The sequence below is a fragment of the Podarcis pityusensis genome (genome assembly GCF_964106645.2).
Source record: "Podarcis pityusensis genome assembly, chromosome: 3".
NCBI lineage: Eukaryota > Metazoa > Chordata > Lepidosauria > Squamata > Lacertidae > Podarcis > Podarcis pityusensis.
In genome coordinates this window covers 117,556,690-117,577,937 of record NC_138026.1, presented here as the reverse complement: position 1 = coordinate 117,577,937, position 21,248 = coordinate 117,556,690, and the positions used below count along the sequence as shown (strand labels likewise).

The 21,248-nt window shown below is 45.9% G+C and overlaps 2 long non-coding RNA genes across 2 annotated transcripts in view; both read right to left on the bottom strand.

Annotated features, from left to right (window-relative positions):
• Positions 1-375: 375 nt before the first annotated feature.
• Positions 376-2,388, bottom strand: LOC308474734. The gene is made up of 2 exons (XR_013984907.1): positions 1,832-2,388; positions 376-552 (listed from the first exon to the last, which is right to left on the bottom strand). It is a non-coding gene; the product is annotated as an uncharacterized lncRNA (long non-coding RNA).
• Positions 2,389-6,052: 3,664 nt separating this feature from the next.
• LOC308474697 overlaps positions 6,053-21,248 on the bottom strand; it is a 77,585-nt gene continuing 62,389 nt past the window's right edge. Inside the window, exon 4 of the long non-coding RNA XR_013984860.1 lies at positions 6,053-6,350. This is a non-coding gene — a long non-coding RNA (uncharacterized lncRNA). The remainder of the gene's footprint in view (positions 6,351-21,248) is intronic.

Sequence of the window (21,248 nt, the reverse complement as noted above, 5' to 3'; positions counted from 1 at the left end):
CTGGTCTGGTCAGTGTAATAACCCCAAAATTCAAAGACCTGTGAATTTGGAAGGATGACTATATTTCAATTGGCATACTTTTTCAAAGAGTGCAACTCAGTTTGGTTACCATTTAAAGGGAAACTGAACAGAATTTATTATCCCTCTCATTCCACCCTCCATATTTTGTCACTCTTCATTTTCCACATTGTGGTCCAGTCCTACTCGCTAGACTGTTTTGAGAGATCCTCACCCCCTTTTAGTTTTCCTTTGTAATGACGTCTTAGGCCTCTGCACAACCATGCCTGCTGAAACCTCCGCCTCATGGATGTAAGGTGCCATTTTGGCTTCATTAGCAATACACTCATGCTTAGAAATGAAAAACAGAGGGGAAAAGGCTTTTGGATCTGCTTTTATTGCAAGGCACAAGCTCATGTAAGCCTTGAAAATGTTGCTTTTTCAAACTGGATGCTTTGGAGAAGAAGTCCCTAGCTGGGGATCAAGCGGGATCCAGCGGCTCTCACAGAGAGGGAGCATCTCCCACTTTTCAAAGGCATCTATCACTCCTCCCGTCTAAAACATAGAAACCAGCAACAAAAAGACAACAGTTAACTCAGTTTCATAGCAAAGTGACCATGTTTGAGACACGAAAACACAAAGCAAGGCATGTTGGACCACAAGAAAGATTTCATGATAATAAGCCATTGGGTAGGGATAGGTCTGTTTCAGTTTTTCATTTCCAGTAACTATGAATTACATAGATTCACCTTTCAATGAGAATTGAATCCAATCTCTTGCCCATCCTTACCCTTGGGGGACTTTCTTTTTTAGGTACAATTAAATATGTCACAGAATAGTGAGGGAGCTTTCAAGGTCTCCAATATTCTCCTGCAGACTGGATGTTATTCACGGCAGGGATTTGTTGTCTTTGTGGCCCTGAAGAAGAGTTCAGGGTTAACAGGAAGCTTGCTCACAATTTTGTGACAATGTTTTGAGAAACACGAGAGATACTGGCACCCTGGGATTCCGTCAGTCCAGTTGCTAATTTCTCTGTATGCACCCAAGACAAAAGTCTACTGCCTCAGCTTCTTTCTTTAAAAGATAAAATAAGAATGAATCTGCTTGGAGTTGAAAGTGGGAGATTTGCATGGAAAGTATGGCATGTGAAACTGAGGTAATCTTAAACGGTGGAGGGCAGGACACCACACAGAGTAAGTGCCCAGCATCTGTTAAAGCTGCAGAATGGACATCCCTTAGGCACTGAGATAAACAATGGATGAAGCTGCACAACAAATTAAATGTGCCCATCTGTAGTGGTTTAGGGATTTGGCAAAGGAGATCTGGCATAAGCTCAGAGGGCAAAGGGGCCAAAGACAGCTGGACCAGCCATGATGCAGGTGAGGACCCTGCTTCTGTTCGCAAAAGCCCCTCAGACAATAAACCCCTCGTGCCCTGCTGGTTCTGCTTATGGTGAAAGAACTCAACACAATCTGGCTTAAAATGGGCAACAATGGTAGTGCCGCTTCTGTGCCTGCAACCAACAGGGTATGGTGTGTGTCAGTGGCAGATCAGGCCATGGCAGGAGGAGCAGGTAGATGGGCTTAGGAGCCATCCTGGCAGAATGGCAAAGCAGCAATTACCATTTTGCATCAAGCGGCAAAATGGGATGTGCCACCCTTGTCTCATTCTGGCATAGGTATTTTTATTTTTATTTTTGCAATGGAGCAATTGAGCTTGCAGGCAAAGGATGATCAGTTTAGGGGACTCTGCATTGGGTACTTAAAATGATCAATCCAGAGGCTAATGGGAGAAGTGCAGGAGGTGTAATACTCTTTTGGTAAGCTGAAATTACCTTTGGCAACAGGGATAATTTTGAATACACCTTCCAATCTTTTTAGAATTATTGGGACAACCTAGAGGGAAGCAAATACCATTGGCCTTAAAGCATTGCCTAGGATTCTGAGGTTCATCGTCTTGTGCAGATCCTGTGCAAAGAGAGAAACAAACATAAGTGGGGAGAAGGAAGTTAATTCACAATAGAATGAAAGAGAGGAACAACTCCACAGCCCTTTGAACAGGAGTGGCTCTGTGAGGCTCTGGGTGCTGTGGCATCCCAACTCCTACCCCCCACCCCACCCCTTGCCACTGGCCACTGGTGTTTACCACCCTTGCTACATTCACAAGAAGAAATGGTCAATCTGCTTATCCAGCTATTTGCTCATGAGTGGAGGGTGTCAGTCTACGAAACACGACAGCAAGAAGTGAGGCACACATGGCTTATACGTTATAGAGAATCTAAAGCCTGGAACTGAAGTCATCAGAGCCCCAAGGACTACCCAGAATAAAAGGCTGTATACTAGATCAAGAAACATTTCCCACTAATCAGAAACTTTATACCCCAAATTTATTGGCAGACCTGTGGAAGAGACAAATCAAAATTTTATTTTGTAAAACATATGCCATAAATTTGCATAGAATTCCATAAAATCTAACCAAACTGAGCAAAGAAGAGGCTACTTTTGTTTTTCCTTACCAGTTTTACATGCGGTGCCATTTTCCATATATTTAAAAAAAGGTAAAGGACTGTTTTGACAGTTAATTCCATTTGCAGACAACTCTGGGGTTGTGCGCTCATCCCGCTTTACAGGCTGAGGGAGCCGGCGTTTGACCACAGACAGCTTCCGGGTCACGTGGCCAGCATGACTAAGCTGCTTCTCGTGAACCAGAGCAGCACACAGAATCACCGTTTACATTCCCGCCAGAGCGGTACCTATTTATCTACTTGCGCTTTGATGTGCTTTTGAATTGCTAGGTTGGCAGGAGCTGGGATCGAGCAATGGGAGCTCACCCCGTCGTGGGGATCCAAACCGCCAACCTTCTGGTCGGCAAGCCCAAGACGCTCAGTGGTTTAAACCACAGGGCCACCCACGTCCTTTTTTCCTTATATTACTGTGCCATAATGAAGTCAACATGTGAACATCAAAGCACAGTTGTCCTCTGAAAATCAGCTCTCCCTCCAAGTAATGTGTTTAAAAAATGTACCTGAAAAAGTGTAATTTCATGACAATAGCATGAAAATATAGGTTACAATAGGGGAAATTGCATAGCAGTTTTGGGCATAATGGGGGAAATTCAGCAACACAGTGCATATATCCCCTAATAGATGCACCCTTGTAGGCAGTTTTGTCTGATATATACATTTTAATGCAAATAATTACCACAAAAGATATTACCACTAAAGAAACGTCTCTAGAAAGAAAAGTGAGCTTCCTTTGCAAGGCCACAGAACAGCAACTGTACTCCTCTCCCTCTTCCACCCCAAAAATGGCTGGCATGTGTCCCTCTGCCTTCTTCCTCTCCATGCCTTACCTAGGGAAGCCAGGAGCAGCAAAGAGAGAACTGCCAAGCACAGGTGAAGTATCTTCATGGCTCAGGATGAATTGTGGTGGGAAAGCCGAATGCCGTCTTTTCAGCCAAATGGAGCCCCGAAGGTTGCCAAGAGAGGGCAGGGAGGGAGAAGCAGATTGCATAATTGTAATTTCTTTGGGACGTTGTGACTTAGGCTGACGTGGACGAGAATGTTGCCAAAATCACGTGCCTCTGGAAAGGCACTCCTGCATTCGGTCAGTCATAGCAGTTTCCACAGAATTAAGATCACAAACATTCAGATGTGCTGTATTCATGTTTCAGAGCGATATAGCTTGAATCAAACGAAACATTTATGCTGAGGATGCAATGCCCCATATAGGCAGTGCCCCGGGGATGTATCCCCCAGGTAAATGACTCACCCCTCACCTGTCCCCATTGCATTGCTGAACCTTTGCAATTAGCTGAAGGAAGGACACTTTTCACATGCTCGCCTCCCACAATGATTATTCTTAGTAGTAATCAGTGCTTCCCCCCCCCTAAAAAATGTTTAGGGGTACTCTCATTTTCCTACTCATATTGAAATACTGCTCCTCAATCTGGCCAAACTTAGATTCACAAAATGTTTAGGGGTATGCGCACGCCTGCATCCCGCCAGGAAATAGCACTGGTAGTAGTAATAGCTTCAAACAGTTCTTTTAAAAAAAAATAATAAAGATTCAAGTCCATCCTTTTTCTCAAACACCTTTTTCTAACTAGACTCAAAGCAACTTACAAAAATATTTTCAAACAGGAGGGGCTCTGCTTCTCTGCTTGCTCCACATGCCATGTCCACTCTGCACCCCATAATAATTGGCCAACCTGTCCTTTCCTTTCTCCTTTCCACCCTAGGAGATGACTAAGCCCCCTTTCCCCCTTCCCAACCCTGTTTCTGAAGCTGCTTCACTCTTCTGTCCTGAGCTCCATGGAGTCGCTGTTATTTGTGGCTAAAGATCATGGGTGATGGGATCTCCAGATCAGAAACATCCAAAGGCCTATGAGTTAACCTTCTCTGCTTTGAGGTTTCATTTCATTTCATGCTCAGGCCTGGTGCTTTCATGCGCAAGGTGCTTGGAACTGAATGTGAGACATTTTGCATGGAATACATGGAACCTAATCCTCAGCTAATGGACGCAGGTGGCGCTGTGGTCTAAACCACTGAGCCTTGGACTTGCCAATCAAAATGTTGGGAATTCTAATCCCCGTTACAGGGTGAACTCCCGTTGCTCGGTCCCTGCTGCTGCCAACCTAGCAGTTCGAAAGCACGTCAAAGTGCAAGTAGATAAATAGGTACCGCTCCTGCGGGAAGGTAAACGGTGTTTCCGTGCACTGCTCTGATTTCACCAGAAGCGGGTTGGTCATGCTGGCCACATGACGCAAAAAAACTGTCTGCGGACAAACGTAGGCTCCCTCAACCAGTAAAGCAAGATGAACGCCGCAACTCCAGAGTCGTCTGCGACTGGACTTAACTGTCAAGGGTCCTGTACCTTTTAATCCTCAGCTATTCAAAGAAGATAGAGGGGAGAAGATCACACTGAGCAAATGTCCAGCAGATACTGAAGTTTTAGGATGGACAGTTATGGTGATCCCTTTCCACTGAGATAAACAATAGATGAAACTGCATATTAATCTGAACAATCAAATGCCATGTGATTGAAGAATTCGACCAAGAAGAATTGGCAAAACCTCACAGAGCAAAGCAACCAAAGACAGGGCTGATCCCAGAGCCGAACAAGCCTTGAGGCAGGTGAGGACGCTGCTCCAGGTGGCAGAAGCCCCCAACCAGGCAGAATGCCCATGGGTGCCCCTCCTGCCCTGCTGCTTCTGCCAGTGGAGGAGAAGCACCAGTACCATCAGCACTGATTTTGGGCTGCCATTTGGGGCAAAACGGGAAGTGCCGCCCTAGGCTGATTCTGCCATAGGTGTCTTTTGCAATGGACAAAGTATGAAAACAACTGGCTGCGCAACCAATTAAGCTTGCAATCACAGGACGATGTATTCAGGGACCACTTAAGTAATTGATGCTTTGTGTACTGGTAACTAGTGGAACAGGTAGCTGGTACTCACTGCTGTATGAAAATGACATTCTGTGTAATAAAAAGGTTGCATTGGAGATACTTTATACTGCCAGTGGTTGTTTAATTAATGAAAAACATAATTAAGACAACTGTAAATCTTGCAGGCTGTATAATCAACTTACATAATTACTATAATGAGGTTTTTTTTAATGTTTCTGAAGGATTAGAATGGCTCTAAGAAATGGAATAGGGAGGGAGGAGAGATGAGTTTGTATCCATGAAGTTTTTCCAGGATATAATAAAGGTTTAGTGGTAAACTCTAATGGAATTTAACAGCGGATAAATGCTATATTAAAGGAGGTTACAGTGGTACCTTGGGTTACAAACAGTCCTTCTTACGAACTCTTTGTGTTATGAACTCCACAGACTCGGAAGTAGGTCTTCCAGGTTGCAGACTTTGCCCCGGGATACGAACATGGTCTGTTTCCAGGGCCACGGGAGACGTAGGTAGGGAATATGCGCATTCTGGAATGAATTACGTTTTTGTCACTCCATATTTTGTCACTCTTCATTTTCCACATTGTGGCCCAGTCCTACTCACTAGACTGTTTTGAGGGATCCTCACCCCCCTTTAGTCTTCCTTTCTTATGATGTTTTGGGCCTCTCCACAAACCATGCCTGCTGACACCTCCTTCTCATGGACGTAAGGTGCCATTTTGGCTTCACTAGCAAGAACACTCATGCTTAGAAATGAAAAACAGAGGGGAAAAGGCTTTTGGATCTGCTTTTATTGCAAGGCACAAACTCATATAAGCCTTGAAAATGTTGCTTTTTTCAATCTGGATGCTTTGGAGAAGAAGTCCCCAGCTGGGGATCAAGCGGGATCCAGTGGCTCTCAAAGAGAGGGAGCATCTTCCACTTTTCAAAGGCATCTATCACTCCTCCCGTCTAAAACGTAGAAACCAGAAACAAAAAGACAACAGTTAAATGAGTTTCATAGCAAAGTGACCATGTTTGAGACACGAAAATACAAAGCAAGGCATGCTGGACCACAAGAAAGATTTCATGATAATAAACCATTGGGTAGGGAGAGGTCTGCTTCAGTTTTTCATTACCAGAAACTATGAATTACAAAGATTCACCTTTCGATGAGAATTAAATGCAGTCTCTCAGATACCCCTACCCCTGGGGGGACTTTCTTTTCTAGGTACAGTTAAATATGTCACAGAATAGTGAGTGAGCATGCAAGGTCTCCAATATTCTCCTGTAGACTGGATGTTATGCAAGGCAGGGATTTGTTGTCTTTGTGGCCCTGAGGAAGAGTTCTGGGGAAACAGTTTGTGACAATGTTTTGAGAAACACGGGAGAACTGGCACCCTGGGGTTCATTCAGTCCAGTTGCTAATTTCTCTGCCAGGACCCAAGACAAAGGTCTACTGCCTCAGGTTCTTTCTTTAAAAGATAAAATAATAATGAATCTGCTTGGAATTGAAAGTGGGAGATTTGCATGGAATGTATGGGATGTGAAACTGAGGTAATCTTAAATGGTGGAGGGCAGGACACCACACAGAGTAAGTGCCCAGCATCTATTAAAGCTGCAGAATAGACATCCCTTAGGCACTGAGATAAACAATGGATGAAGCTGCACAACAAATTAAATGTGCCCATCTGTAGTGGTTTAGGGATTTGGCAAAGGAGATCTGGCATAAGCTCACAGGGCAAAAGAGCCAAAGACAGCCGGACCAGCCATGAGGCAGGTGAGGACCCTGCTTCTGGTGGCAGAAGCCCCTCAGACAACAAACCCATTGGTGCCCCTCCTGTCCCGCTGGTTCTGCCTGTGGGGAAAGAACTTGGCACCATCTTGCTTAAAATTGGCAGCATTACAAATTTTTTAAGTTCAAGTTTATTGCGGCCAAAGCCAGTGACACTAAACACCACAAGATCAGACAACAAGAAATCAGCAACAACTTTAGAAAAGAAAAAAGGTTACACAAGGGAACTTCACAGTGTGCCATTCAACAGAAGAGATTTACGCTTCTTAATTACTAAAGTGCAAAATTTAGCCACCTCATATGATATTGAGCTTGAGGAATCTTCCAGGAGGTATTTTCGAAGAATTTCAGGGGAGGATTCCAAATAATATTGAAGGGGTATAAATTTTGATAGAAGCGGTAAAATAAGTTGAACTCGTTCTTCACTATAGAATTCGCAAGATAGAAGAATGTGTGTGACAGATTCTACCTTATTAGACATACAAGGGCAGAGACGCGCATGCATTGGAACCTGCGTGAATTTGCCGTACAGCACTGCTGAGGGCATTGTCTCAAAGCGGGCTCTAGAGAAAGCCCATCTATAGGCTTCGTTAGTGATGTTAGTTAAGTAAGGGGCAGCTGCAAAATTAGGCCAAGCTTTTAAACATCTATACGTCTCTGGGAGTAGGGCGCCTTCTTGTTGTAATTCGATATCATAAAGTCTCCGAGTGATAGTAGCTTTTGCCTTGTTCAGAGTTCCAATAAAAAGATTTTCAGGGTTTAGGCCAATTTGTTTGATCTTGTTAGTTATTTGCATAAGCCAAGGAGGATAGGGAACTGCGGCCAGGAAGCAAGGTAATAGACCCTTAGGATTGTAATGGATTTTCAGCCAGAGGGATATTGCTTGTTCCCAGACTTTTAATTCCACTCTGGGCAGTCCTGCCTCTTGCCTTAAGACTGCATTAGGTGTACACTTAGGGGTAGCAAATAATGATCTTAAGAATTTAGATTGTACTGTTTCAAGGGTCTTAAGGTTGGCAGAGGGGCTAATTTGAGAGCCATATAGAAGTTGGGCTAAAGATTTTGCCTGAAAGACTGCTAGGGCCATCGGGAGGAAGCCAGCTCCTTTCCTTCTGAATAATCTAAGGATAGCATTTGCACTTCTTTCTGCTGATATAGCTGATGTGGTCAAGTGTGTTGAGAATTTGGCATTATAAGAAAAAGTAATGCCTAAGTATTGGAAGGTCTTAGTCTGTTCAATGGCGTTTCCCTTTACGCTCCAATTATCCTTCCTGAAGGAGCGGTTAAAATGTACAATTTTGGTTTTGGCAAAGTTAATTGTTAACAGTTCAGTGTTACATTGGTCACTAAACTTTCCTAAGGCACGTTTCAGACCCACTTTGGTTTGAGAGAGAAGAACAGCGTCATCCGCATACATTAAAATTGGTACTTTTCTGCCATTAGAGAACACAGGGGGGTGGGTTTCAATTTCACGGCAGCATGTGACCAGGGAGTTAACATAGATGTTAAATAGGAATGGGGCTAATAGGCATCCTTGTCTAACTCCTCTTTGGACTGGGATTTCTCTAGAGAGTCTGTAAAATTGGCAGCAATGGTAGTGCCGCTTCTGTGCCTGCAATCAACAGGGTATGGTTTGTGTCAGTGGCAGATCAGGCCATGGCAGGAGGAGCAGGTAGATGGGCTTAGGAGCCGTGCCGGCAGAATGGCAAAACAGCAATTACCATTTTGCATAAAGCGGCAAAATGGGATGTGCCACGCTTGGCTGATTCTGGCATAGGTATTTTATTTCTATTTTTGCAATGGAGCAATTGAGCTTGCAAGCAAAGGATGATCAATTTAGGAGACTCTGCATTGGGTACTTAAAATGATCAATCCAGAGGGTAATGGGAGAGGGGCAGGAGGTGCAATTCTCATTTGGTCAGCTCAAATTACCTTCTGCAACAGAAACTAGTTCTGCACCTTCCAATCGTTTCATAATTTTTGGAACAACGTTTACGGTAGCAAAAACCATTGGCTTTATGGCACTGAATATGATTGGAAGGTTCCTCATCCTGTGCAAATCCTGTGCAAAGAGAAAAACAAACATAAGTGGGGAGAAGGAAGTTAAATCACAACTGGATGAAAGAGAGGAACAACTCCACAGCCCTTTGAACAGGAGTGGCTCTGTGACTCTCTGGGTGCTGTGGGATCCCAACTCCTACCCCCACCCCATCCCTTGCCACTGGCCACTGGTGTTTACCACCCTTGCTACATTCACAAGAAGAAATGGTCAATCTGCTTATCCAGATATTTGCTCATGAGTGGAGGGTGTCAATCTACGAAACACGACAGCAGGAAGTGAGGCACACATGGCTTATTAGTTATAGAGAAACTAAAGCCTGGAACTGGAGCCATCAGAGCCCCAAGGACTACCCAGAATAAAAGGCTCTAAATTACCTCAAGAAACATTCCCCACTAATTAGAAACTATATACCCCAAATTTATTGGCAGACCTGTGGAAGAGACAAATCAAAATTTTATTTTGTAAAACATATTCCATAAATTTGCATAGAATTCCATAAAATCTAAGCAAACTGAGAAAAGAAGAGGCTACTTTTGTTTTTCCTTACCAGTTTTACATGCAAAGCCATTTTCCATATATTAAAAAAAAGGTAAAGGACTCTTTTGACAGTTAAGTCCAGTTGCAGACAACTCTGGGGTTGTGCGCTCATCCCACTTTACAGGCTGAGGGAGCTGGCGTTTGACCACAGACAGCTTCCAGGTCACGTGGCCAGCATGACTAAGCTGCTCCTGGCGAACCAGAGCAGCACACAGAAACGCGGTTTACCTTCCCACAAGAGCGGTACCTATTTATCTACTTGCACTTTGATGTGCTTTTGAATTGCTAGGTTGGCAGGAGCTGGGATCGGGCAATGGGAGCTCACCCTGTCGCGGGGAGTCAAACCGTCAACCTTCTGATCGGCAAACCCAAGACGCTCAGTGGTTTAAACCACAGGGCCACCCACGTCCCTTTTTCCTTATGTTACTGTGCCATAATGAAGTCAACATGTGAACATCAAAGCACAGCCATCCTCTGAAAGGCAGCTCTCCCTCCAAGTAATGTGTTTAAAAAATGTACATGAAAAAGTGTAATTTCATGACAATAACATGAAAATATAGGTTATAATAGGGGAAATTGCATAGCAGTTATGGGCAAAATGGGGGAAATTCAGCAAAGCAGTGCATATATCCCCTAATAGATGCACCTTTGTAGGCAATTTTGTCTGATATATACATTTTTATGCAAAGAATTCCCACTAAAGAGATTACCACTAAAGAAACGTCTCTAGAAAGAAAAGTGAGCTTCATTTGCAAGGCCACAGAACAGCAACTGTACTCCTCTCCCTCTTCCACCCCATAATAGGCTGGCAGGTGTCCCTCTGTCTTCTTCCTCTCCATCCCTTACCTGGGGAAGCCAGGAGCAGCAAACAGAGAACTGCAAAGCACAGGTGAAGGATCTTCATGGCTCAGGATGAATTGTGGTGGCAAAGCCAGCTTTTAAGGCAAATGGAGCCCCAAAGCTTGCCAAGAGAGGGCAGGGAGGGAGAAGCAGATTGCATAATTGTAATTTCTTTAGGACGTTGTGACTTAGGCTGACGTGGAAGAGAACGTTGCCAAAATCACGTGCCTCTGGAATGGCACTCCTGCATTCGGTCAGTCATAGCAGTTTCCAAAGATGTAAGATCACAAACATTCAGATGTGGCGTATTCATGTTTCAGAGCGAGATAGCTTGAATTAAACAAAACATTTATGAGGATGATTCACAAAATGTTTAGGGGCGTTTCCCCTGCATCGCCCAAGGAAATAGCACTGGTAGTAGTAATAGCTTCAAACCGTTCTTCAAAAAAAAAAAAAAAAAAAAAAAAAAAAATTCAAGTCCACTGATTGAAGAGGTTGAGTGGGACGTGCAGGGCAAGGAGATTTTAAAGGTGAAATGATATACTCTTGTGCTTACTTGAAGGAAAGGCAATCTTCACATGCTGTCTTGTCCTTTTTCTCATTCTTGCAATCATCATCATCCTTTTTCCCAAACACCTTTTTCTTACTAGACTCAAAGCAACTTACAAAAATATTTTCAAACAGGAGGGGCTCTGCTTCTCTGCTTGTTCCACCTGCCATGTCCACTCTGCACCCCATCATAATTTGCCAACCTGACCTTTCCTTTCCCCTTTCCACCCTTGAAGATGACTAAGCCCCCTTTCCCCCTTCCCAACCCTGTTTCTGAAGCTGCTTCACTCTTCTGTCCTGCGCTCCATGGAGTCGCTGTTATTTGTGGCTAAAGAACAGGGGTGATGGGATCTCCAGATCAGAAACATCCAAAGGCCAATGAGTTAACCTTCTCTGCTTTGAGGTTTCATTGGTGCTTTCATGCGCAAGGTGCTTGGAACTGAATGTGGAACACTTTGCAAGGAATATATGGAACCTTATCCTCAGCTAATGGACGCGGGTGGCGCTGTGGTCTAAACCACTGAGCCTTGGGCTTGCCAATCAAAATGTTGGCAATTCAAATCCCCGTTACAGGGTGAGCACCCCTTGTTCGGTCCCAGCTCCTGGCAACCTAGCAGTTCGGAAGAACGTCAAAGTGCAAGTAGATAAATAGGTACCGCTCCGGCTTAAAGGTAAACGGCGTTTCTGTGTGCTGCTCTGATGTTGCCAGAAGCGGCTTAGTCATGCTGGCCACATGAGCCAGAAAAACTGTCTGCGGACAAATGTCGGCTCCCTCGGCCAGTAAAGCGAGATAACCGCTGCAACCTCAGAGTCGTTCCCGACTGGACTTAACTGTCAGGGTCCCTTTACCTTTACCTTATAATTCTCAGCTATTCCAACAAGATGGAGGGGAGAAGATCACACTGAGCAAATGCCCAGCAGCTATTGAAGTTTTAGGATGGACAGTTATGGTGATCCCTTTCCCCTGAGATAAACAATAGATAAAACTGCATATTAATCTAAACAATCAAATACCATGTGATTGAAGAATTCGATCAAGAGGAACTGGCAAAACCTCACAGAGCAAAGCAATCAAAGACAGGGCTGATCCCAGAGCCGGAAAAGCCTTGAGGCAGGTGAGGATGCTGCTTCAGGTGGCAGAAGCCCCCGACCAGGCAGAATGCCCATGGGTGCCCCTCCTGCCCTGCTGCTTCTGCCAGTGGAGGAGAAGCACCAGCATCATCAGGACTGATTTTGGACAAGATCACTGCCATTTGGGGCAATACGGGATGTGCCGCCCTAGGCTGATTCTGCCATAGCTGTCTTTTGCAATGGACAAAGTATGAAAACAACTGGCTGCGCAACCAATTAAGATTGCAATCAAAGGACGATGTATTCAGGGACCACTTAAATAATTGATGCTTTGTGTAACAAATGGAACTGGTAGCTGGTACTCACTACTGTATGAAAATGACATTCTGTGTAATAAAAAGGTTGCATTAGAGATACTTTGTACTGCCAGTGGTTGTTTAATTAATGAAAAACATAATTAAGACAACTGTAAATCTTGCAGGCTGTGTAATCAACCTACATAATGACTATAATAAGTTTTGTTTTGGTTAATTCTGTTTCTGAAGGAATAGAATGGCTCTAAGACATGGATGGGAAGAGGGAGGGAGGAGAGATGAGTTTGTATCGATGCAGTTTTTACATAATGGATGAAATAATAAAGTTTTAATGGAAAACTCAAATGGATTTTAACAGCGGACAAATGCTATATTAAAGGAGGTTAAACTGCCTGCCATGCTCTGGTCCATGGGGTCACGAAGAGTCGAACACGACTAAACGACTGAACAACAACAACAAACTGGAATCAGATAAATGACCATCAACTTGTAAAGAAACCTGTTGTTCATGTAAGCAGGCATATTTTCTCAGTTCACTGGCTCCGTTTGCCTAAATCCGAGAAGGGATGTCCATTTAGGGTGGTAGCTTAAAGCTACTCAGATCAGAGGCTCCTCAAAATGATCAATCCAAAAAATGCTACAAAGAGGGGCAGGGTGTGGGGAGGAGAAATGATACTTTCCTCTGGACACTTGTTTGATTCTCATTTACTAAGCTGAAGTTCCCTTCTGCAACAATTATACAGTGGTGGACAGCTCCCAATGTCACTGAAGACAGCAGGACAAACAAACGGGAGGCAGATATAATCAGTTTGTGACAGGCCATATCCTGTGTAGAGGGAACACAAATACCATGGTCCACAAGTGAAAGGAAAGTTCATTCAGAAGAGCTTGAAACGGAGGCACAACTTCATAGGCCCCCCTAAAATAAATCTTGGCTGCACCCATGCTTCCCATAATTGTAATTTCTTTGGGACGTTGTGACTTAGGGTGACATGGAAGAGAATGTTGCCAACATCACATGCTTGTGGGAAGATATTGCTGAAATCTGGTAGTCATAGCAATTTCCACAGAAGTAAGATCCCAACTACAGATCGCAAACATTCAGATCTGCTGCATTCATGTTTCACAAGGAGATAGCTTGGATAAAACAAAAAGTTTAAGAGGAGGATGCAATGCCCTGCATAGTAAGTGCCAGGGGATGTATCCCTCAGGTAAAAAACTCACCCCTCACCTGTTTGCATCACATTGCTGGACCCTTGTGGTTACCTGAAGGAAGGGCACCTTTCACAATAATAATTGGCCAACCTGTCTTTTCCCTTCTCCTTTCTATCGCAGAGGATGACTAAGCCATTTTTTTAATTATTTATTTGTTTGTTTGTTTGTTTGTTTATTATACCACTTTATAACTGGATGTATAGTCAGGTTCGGGAATTTGTTTAATTCTGCCTCTGCCCTTGAGATTTCAGCATTTTGATAATTGTCCTTGCCAGTTATCAGTGTTGGGAGGCTGCCCCTGGCAGGTCTTGCACAGTCTGTCATGATTTATAAATTAACCGGCAACTAATGTTGACTCGGGACAATCTGTCAGGACGCTGTCAGCAGCTCCTTGCTGTTTCCCCAGGAATCCATAGAAACAAGGAATCCTTTCTTATTTCAGACTTTACAGAGAGAGGGTGTAGGACCCAGCCTCTTGGATAATGATGTTGTCCCCAGTGAATCTCTACCTCACGTCTCTCCCACTTCCTAGTTTGTCATCATCAACATCATCTCCCCCCGGGTACTGCTAAGTGCCCTCTGTCTTTGAAGTCTTTGCTCTCCTACTTTTAAGTCCCGCCGGGTTCTGGGAGATGGAGCATCTGGAATGTTTTGTTGGGTGTAGTGAAGGGTTAACCTTCTGTGTCTCGAGGCTGAGGGGAGGCTCTTACAAGGGAAGTAAGCCAGGATGTGACGAAAGCAGCTTGGAATGCTGTGAGCTGAGTGAAAAGTGAAAGCAGTTTTGTTGCGTAGCTGCAAACAGAGTGGGAAGATGTAGTTTAATTCAGATGGAAGTTCTTGATTGTAAATATGCTACTTTTGAGCAAATAAAGAGATATTAGGACAGAAGAAATGTGTGGGACTTAATTTACTGCTCTTTCAAACACACGACCGCTGTGCAACTTTGCTATCTGCTAATTGCTTTACGACCTGCAGCGGCTCGCAGGGGGAAGCGTGCTGGACGCTGAACAATAAAGCAATAAATCTACCTAACAAAGGTTATGGGTCAATGTGAAGCGTGTGAGAAAGGGCTTTGAAGCTTTATTTGCTGATCGTCAGTTTGATCGACTGCCGAGACTTCAAAGGGCAGATCGGAGGAGGCTGACGGAGAGGGAGCTGAGAGCCATGGCGTCCGGAGTGCCCAGTTTGGCTGCTGAGTGAGTACCTTTGGAAAAGCCAACAGAAGGGAGGCAATGGCTCAGCCCTATGAACATGGCTTTGAGCTTAAACTGCCATGTCAGAAACTGACTAGCCAAAATTGGTTGCAGTGGAGCTTTCAAGTAGAGCTTTTGCTGGTGGGGGAGCAGCTTTGGAACGTAATTCACCCCCCACAGAATGCAGCTGGGAAAGCAGAGGCTAAGAGGGCTGCAGAGCAAAGTGAAGTTGAGAAGCGTGTGCTTGCTTTTTTGGCAGAAAGCGTGGATGCTCATCTGGTGCCTGTTGTGCTGGGTGCAAGAAAGCCAGAGGCCGCTTGGCTAGCACTCCGAGAAGCTTGTGGAGCTGGAGTGGGAAGCAAGGGCTGAGAAGTGGCTGCGTCCGAAAGGGAGAGGCAAGATGGCGCCGGCCACATTCTTGAGAGCCGATACACAGCTGGGAGGAGCTGGGAGCCCCCACAGGGGGGCGAAGGGACTGTTGCTGTTGCTGTTGCTAGCAATGCTGCTGGTGCTTTTGCTGAGCCTGGGAGCTGTGTGGATGCTGCAACGTGTCTGTGTGAGGAACTTGGAGAGAGGCCAAGTGTTGGAAGCCCTTTACCCATCAGAGGGGGTGCTGGAAAACGTCCTGGAGACCCCGTGAGCAGTGGGGGGGCAGTGAGCAGTGAAAGCTCAGAGATGCCTCTTTCTCCAAAAGCTGCCAAGAGTTGTTTACAACGTGAGCTGAAGCCAAGCCGTGGGAAGCTGGAAAGAGCTGGAGGCTTCAAGGCTGGCCACCTGCAGCAAGTAGAGATAAGAGCTTCAGAGTTGTGTGGGGATGCCGAGACAAGTCCAGTCTCCATGGCAACTGAGAGAGTTGCATCTACGGAAGCTGTGAAGGTCGTGGGCAAGTCTTCCTGCCGGGGGGAGTCTGTTGCCGTGACAACCAGAGAGGACATCTGCAGAAGCCCCAAGGAGGGGGATAGTGAGGAGATTGTTGCCCTGGCGACCCAGGAATATCAACAACAAGGTTTTCTCACTGTAATAATCGACAGTGGTGCCTCAAATTCGTTGGTGCCATCTCCTGGTCTTTTGAGGAATTGCAGGACAGTAAAAACTGAGAAATTTGTGACGACTGCAGATGGAAGCAGAAAAAGACTAACAGAGACAGGCCTTTTCTTCTGTCCTTTTCTTAAGCATGAAGTCAAAGCTTATGCAGTGCCCGGTTTAACTAACTGTTTGTTAAGTGTGCATGATCTACTTATTGATGGTTTTCATATTTCTTTTGCAGGTGACAAATGTGAATTCTCTAAGGATGGGAAACACGTGTACACAGTGCAGTCTAAAGATAATTTGTTTGCTGTAAATGTGCCTTTTTCCACAGGAGAGGATGACACCGAAGATGCGAAGGGCCAATGTGTGAATGTAGCGCCCCACCATGGTTGTTCACATATTTGGCACTGACGCTTCGTCCATTTGAATTGGAAATATCTCCAGGAAGCACCAGAGCTGACACAAGGGTGCAAATTTAATGTTTGTGACAAATTTTTAGATTGCAATGCATGTAAACAGGCGAAAATTGTGACATGCTCATATCCAAAGTCAGAGAGGCAGACCACACAACCCTTTGAATTAATTCATGCAGATTTGTGTGGACCCATGTCTGTTGAGTCACTGGGAGGTTCAAGGTATTCTCTGCTTTTGATTGATGATTTTTCGAGGTCTGCTTGGACCTTCTCTCTGAAAACGAAAGGGGAGGCGGCTAAAATGATCAGGGATTGGATCACCGCAGTTGAGGTAACCTTTTCCACCAAAGTTCGTGGTTTTCAAAGTGACAGAGGTTCTGAATTCACTGGTTCTGCTTTACAGGATTTCTTTAAGGAGAAGGGGATTAGCCACAGACTGACTGCTCCTTACTCTCCGCAACAGAATGGGCTGGCAGAGAGAAAGAACAGGATGGTGCAGGAAGCTGTGTGCGCGATCCTGTGGAACGCAGGGCTACCCCAGAAATATTGGTCTGAAGCTTCGAGATTTGTGGTCCATACGCAAAACAGAGTGTACAACTCTAGTGTAGGAAATACACCGTATTTCTTACTGCATGGAAAGAAGCCTAAGGTACACTACCTTCGTGTGTTTGGTTGTGAGGCTTGGGTGCTTATTCTAAAGGCTCTACGCAAGAAAGGTGAGCCAAGATCTAAAAGAATGATCTTTGTAGGGTATGAGCCTGGCTCAAAGGCCTGGCGGTTTGCGTACCCAAGTGGAGACCAGTCAAGGTTGGTTATCAGCAATAGCGCTGAGTTCTGTGAGCAAGCCGGTTGGAAACGTCTGCACGCTAATCCAGACGTGCTTCCACAGCAGTTCTATGACTCAGACGTTGAGGAAGAAGAGGAACTTGGTGCTGGGGACCACGGTCCAGAGCCACAGAGTCCAAGGCAGGGACAGCTCAGGAGCCCTCAGAGGGGGCAACCTAGAACACCTCCTCAAGCAAGTGTCAAGTTTGGGCCAAAGAGTGAGCCTTCCTCACCTGCTGGACCAGCTGTAAGGCCCAAGAGGCGCAGCAGGTCAGAGGGGGAAGACACTGAAGTTGAGGATGATTTAGCTGGACCCAGTGAAGCAGCAGGGTCACCAGGATTCACACTGAGGAGATCAGCGAGGACAAGGAGGCCTCCTGATTGGTACGACGCTTCAGGCGTCTGGGTAGGTTCTGCAAGATGTGAACCTGAATCCTTCGAGGATATTCAGAGTTTATCTGAGGAAGAAGCAGGCAAGTGGCACAGGGCAATGGACAAAGAGATGAAGTCCATGAAAGATCTAGGTGTGTTTTCACTCACAGAGTTGCCACCGGGCAAGCAGGCTGTGAGTTGCAGGTGGGTTTATCGCTTGAAACCCACAGACGCTGGAGAGCCGCAGTATAAAGCCAGGTTAGTTGCTCGAGGATTTACTCAGAGGAAGGGAATACACTTCACGGAGGTGTATTCGCCAACGTCACGAGCGGAGACTCTGAGAACGCTTTTAGCTTGTGCAGCACAGAGAGGCTGGAAAGTAAACCACTTTGATGTGGATGTTGCCTACCTTAACTCAGATCTCCAGGAGGAGCTGTACATGATTCCTCCTCCGGGGTTTGAGAACTTAAGGCAGGATGTTGTGTGGAGATTGCACAAATCTATCTATGGATTACGTCAACCTGCTAGAAACTGGAACATGTGCCTGAATGAAGCCTTAGAAGAGCTAGGTTTCAGGAGAAGTGTTGCTGATAGTTGCTTTTATTTGAGAGGTTCAGGGGCAACACAAGAGTATTTGCTGATTTGGGTTGATGACGTGTTGTTTTTCTCAGAAACAGATGAACAGACGGAGAAGTTTGCCAAAGAGCTAGGTAAACGGTTCAAGCTTAAACAGCTTGGTGCTGTCAAAACCTATTTAGGTGTCAATGTTGAGCGTGCACAGGATGGAAGTTTTGTGCTCAGCCAGAGAGGTTAAATTGAGCGACTGCTTCAGAAAATGAGGATGAGTGACTGTGCAGGAGTGAGAAGTCCTATGGAGACTAGTTTTGTGAAGGACAGCCAGCAAGCAGAACGCGCTGCGTTCGAAAATACTGAAGTGTTTCAGTCAGTCCTAGGGAGTTTGTTGTACTTGTCCCAGTGGAGCAGACCTGATATAGCGTTTGCTGTCAATCTGCTCAGCAGGGAAGCATCAAACCCTAGTGTGCAAGCCTGGAATGGCATCAAGAGAGTTCTGAGGTATTTGCAGGAGACCAAAGACTTTTGTCTTAGGTTGCCAGCACAAGGAGAAGTCAAACTGACTTCCTTTGTGGACTCGGATTGGGCTAATCTTGAGGATCGCAAGTCTGTGTCTGGCCTAGTGGTGAAGTTTGGGAACTCAGTAGTTGGATGGAGGTCCAAGAAGCAAAGTCTTATAGCGCTCTCATCCACTGAGGCTGAGTTTAGTGCTCTTTCAGAGGTGTGCAGAGAAGTAGAGTTCTATGCTTGCTTGGTGCAGGAACTCTGAGAAGTGGATTGTCAGCTGATACGTGTTTTCGAGGACAATCAACCATGCCTGCGTTTAGCAGGGTCAGGTCAGTTCAAGGCCAGAACTAAACACCTAGACATTCGCTTTCGGAATGTGTGCCAGAGTGTTCAGGAGAGATTAGTTGCGCTGAAGTATTGTCCCTCTGCCAAGAACCTAGCTGATGGGTGCATGAAGCCACTCACCTTCCAAAGACATGAGGAGTTTTGCGAAGGTCTGGGTTTGGGACAACCAAGGGTCGATTCTCCCCTCAGGCGCGAGACAAGAGGGGGTGTTGGGTGTAGTGAAGGGTTAACCTTCTGTGTCTCGAGGCTGAGGGGAGGCGCTTACAAGGGAAGTAAGCTAGGATGTGACAAAAGCAGCTTGGAATGCTGTGAGCTGAGTGAAAAGTGAAAGCAGTTTTGTTGCGTAGCTGCAAACAGAGGGGAAAGATGCAGCTTAATTCAGATGGAAGTTCTTGATTGTAAATATGCTACTTTTGAGCAAATAAAGAGATATTAGGACAGAAGAAACGTGTGGGACTTAGTTTACTGCTCTTTCAAACACACGACCGCTGTGCAACTTTGCTATTTGCTAATTGCTTTAAGACCTGCGGAGGCTCGCAGGGGGAAGCGTGCTGGACGCCGAACAATAAAGCAATAAATCTACCTAACATGTTTTCTAATGACAACGTGTCAGCCAGCTGGAAATAATATTGTATTTGTTATGTACTGAAGTCCTCACCCTGGGCCAGCAGGGGGATACTGTAGATAGTTATGCAAATGAAGGATCGAAAGTGACGTTCTGTGATTGGATAGTTTTAGAAAGTTGCTACAGTTACATTGTTCTGGAGCTCTATATAAGCAGGCTGACTGAGCTCTTCAGCTCAGTTCTGTTCTGGCCTCTGAATAATCAAGAGCTGTTTGAAGATTCGCTGTGTGGTCTGATATGTTCGCCCACAACTTAACACTGGCGACGAGGATGGGATCGATGGACATCAGAGCACAGCCAGATGTGGCCACCTCTGAACTGAGCTGAATCACTGAGCGAAATCACTGAACAGAACCAATTCAGAGCTGACTGTTCTGGCTAGAGCACTGTGTTCCATCCATCGCCCTTCACGCCGGCATCGGAATCATGGCTTCACTTGTGCCTCTACCGCCATTTGCGCCAACCTCTGAATCATGGCACTCCTACCTCGCTCGGTTCGACTGCTACCTCCAAGCCTATGAGCTGACAGAAGTATCAAAGGAATGGAAGTGGGGCCTATTCCTCAGCCTCTGTGGGCCTGAGATGTTTGAGACAGCCCGAGCGTTGGTTGCGCCTGAAGCAGTACAGGCAACAACATGGGACACGATTCAAGAGAAGCTCCGCAACCACTACACGCCAAAGCCGTCAAAGATTGCTGCCCGCCATGCATTTTACCACCGGAACCAGTCAGAGGGGGAGTCAATTAACAACTACACTGCCGCCCTCCGACAAGCTGCAATGCACTGCGAGTTCCGAGACTTAGACGATGCCCTGATGGATCAAATCGTCTGTGGGGTCTGGGACATCCGTCTGCAATGGTGTCTCCTCGCCAAGCCAGACCTCACCCTACAGGAAGCCATTGAGGAGGCCGTGGCCTCGGAAGCTGCCAACCGCTCCGCCCAGGAGATCCGCAAGGCCAGCAGCCTGCGTCTTGCTAGGAAGCCAGTTCCAGTGCATCATGAAGAGGCCAGCAGTGATGAGGCATCCTCCAATGAAGACGATGACGTGCACCAGACAAAGCGGGAGTGCAGGACGTTCCAAAAGAAGTCCAAGGGCCAATCGGAATGTGCCGGCTGCGGAGGCAACCATTCCCGTGATGAGTGTCGATTCAGAGATGCCCTCTGTTGGAAGTGTTCCAGAAGGGGCCACATCGCTAAGGTCTGCCAATCAGCTCCATCTGACACCCCCCCTCACCGATTCGCAAGTCCAAGTCTTCACTCCAGTCCGCCAAGGAAAGCTGTTTCGCTCTCACCAACTGCCGCTGCCCATCTGGAACCACGATTATCCAAACTGACTCGCCTACGTGACGCAAGCTGGATGTCACGGTGCTCATTGAAGGACTCCATGTGACATGGAGATCGACAACGGGTCTGCCCTGTCCATTGTGTCTTGGAGCACCATCAAAAGACTGGTGCCCAGAGTGTTCAAAAGGCAACTCGACTCTCACTGTGTACACCTGAGAGACTACCAGGGAAACGACATTCCCGTGGTAGGTGTTGGCCAGTTCCGGATCGCCTTCAAGGATTTTTCAGGCCTGTTCCGACTGGTGGTGGTCGAAGGCCAAGC